The following is a 2,368-nucleotide window of genomic DNA, read 5'->3' as shown; positions in this document are numbered from 1 at the left end:
CTTTGTGAAGTCGGTCCTTATTTTTGGGAAGGGGGTCCTGGGCGCTGTCCCTGCCTCAGAACAGCAGGTGGTGGCGGGCGCAGCAGGAGCCCAGCCGCAACCCACGGACATGGCCTCGACTTCCATTTTCTCCCCCTGGCCTGCCAGCGGGAAGGGCTAATGGCAGAGGTCGAACCTCGGCATCCGTGGGAAGGGGTGGAGCAGCCACGTGTGCAGTACGGCAGTGGGACCCGGGGCGAGGGGCTCTTCCTGGGGCCTGTGTTTCGTGGGCTGCAGGCGTGGAGCCAGCCCACGGCTCAATTGTGGCAGTAGTCAGGCTCGCCACGAGGTGGCACTGGTGGACTGAGTGTTGAGTAGTCATTCTGTGACTGGGTAATGCCTTCCTCTGGCCAACAAAACACTGGCGTCGACTGATAGCAGTGAGTTTTGGTTTTACCGAACGTTACACATTATTGACGTTCCAACATCTACATAGCTGATTTTGAGTCATTTTCATAGTTAGATGAAAAAATTCTTCTGAAGCAAGGGAGCTAGGGCCGGTTCTCTCATGCTGCTGCTGCTGCTCTTGAGGCAGGTCAGCTCTCTGCAAGCCTATGAAAAGCAGCCCTGCCTGGAGGGACTCTGGGTCTGGCTAGGGAAGCAGATTGCCAGGTGTTTCTCCTGCTGAACCTGGGTGGGCTAACCCACCACCTTTGGGTTCACAGTGGAGGGTTCAACACTTGCACCAACCCCTCGGGGCCCTTAGTCCTGTACTGAGCACCGAGAAACATGGAAGGGTGTGTGGACCGCCCCACCATTGCCGGGCAGAGAGAGGGTGTATCACCGTCCTCCAGTGGAGTGCCCTGCGAAGCCCAGTACAGTCAATCCAGAATCAACCAGAGGAAAAGCTGGGCCATGTCACTAGGAGGTCTCGTCCGATAGAGAGGTTACTGTGTTGACCTGAACCACTGTCCTCGGAGCCTGACTGAACCTGAGCAGTGTTCTAAAGCTGACGGCTGCCATCTCAAAGGAAGGGTTGGGGGTGTCATTCAGTTCCAACTCAGCATCCATATGCACAGCAGAAGGAAGCACCGCTGGAGCCGCCTTCCGGTGTAATAGTAATGTCTGCTCATTCTCCAGTAAGTCTAAAGGAAGCATAAAGATCATCTCTGCCTTCATCTAGGGCAGAGCTGCCCTCGGCGGATATGTTTCCAAGTTTCCTTTCTGGATTTAAAAATACAAAAAATACCTATACACCTATAGCTTGATAAGAAATTGCCTGTGTCCATAAGTCTTTGAAAGTAAGTTTCCAACAGGGAATGAACTAGGAAGCAAATGGGCATTTATAGAGGTCTAAATATAGGCATGTACATATGTAAATATATTACATATAATCATAGGGAAATAGATCTATGTACATATATTTATATGTTAAGTATTAAGGTAGCAGACGGACATTGGACCTATACTCAAGTACTCCCTCAATTTAAGAACACTTTGTTCTAATAATTGGCATTCCATGATGCTCACCTTCCCAACACGATCACTGAAGACAAATGGGTGCACAAGCAAATGTGGTGAGAAAAGTTGATGGTGCCTGGCTATCAAAAGATATAGCGTCTAGGGTTTTAAAGGCTTGAAGATAAACAAGTGGCCATCTAGCTGAGAAGCAACAAAACCCACATGGAATAAGCACACCAGCCTGTGTGATCATGAGGTGTCAATGGGATCGGGTATCAGGCAGGCATCAAAGACCCAGAACAAAAAATCATATCGATGCGAATGAGGGGAAGCATGGAGTAGAAATCCAAAGCCCATCTGTAGACAATTGGACATCCCCTCACAGAAGGGTCACAAGGAAGAGACCAGCCAGTCAGGGTGCAGTATAGCACTGATAAAACATACAACTTTCCTCTAGTTCTTTAATGCTTCCTCCCCTCCAACTATCATGACCCCAATTCTACCTTACAAATCCAGATTGACCAGAGCATGTACACTGGTACAGATAAGAGCTCACCACACAGGGAATCCAGGACAGATAAACCCCTCAGGACCAATCATGAGAGTAGCAATCCCAGGAGGGAAGGGGAAAGGTGGGAGGAGAAAAGGGGAACCGATCATAATGATTGACATACAACCTCCTCCCAGGGGGATGAACAACAGAAAAGTGGGTGAAGGGTGATATCAACAGTGTAAGACATCACAAAATAATAATTTATAAGTTATCAAGGGTTCATGAGGAAGGGAGGGGGTAGGGGGCCGGGATGGAAATGACCTGCTACCAAGGGCTCAAGTGGAAAGAAAATGTTTTGAAAATGATGATGGCAACATATGTACAAAAGTGCTTGACACGGTGGATGTATGGATTGTGGTAAGAGTTGTAGGAGCC

The sequence above is a fragment of the Tenrec ecaudatus genome, chromosome 14, assembly GCF_050624435.1.
Source record: "Tenrec ecaudatus isolate mTenEca1 chromosome 14, mTenEca1.hap1, whole genome shotgun sequence".
Classification (NCBI taxonomy): Eukaryota; Metazoa; Chordata; class Mammalia; order Afrosoricida; family Tenrecidae; genus Tenrec; species Tenrec ecaudatus.
This window is presented reverse-complemented; position numbering follows the sequence as displayed.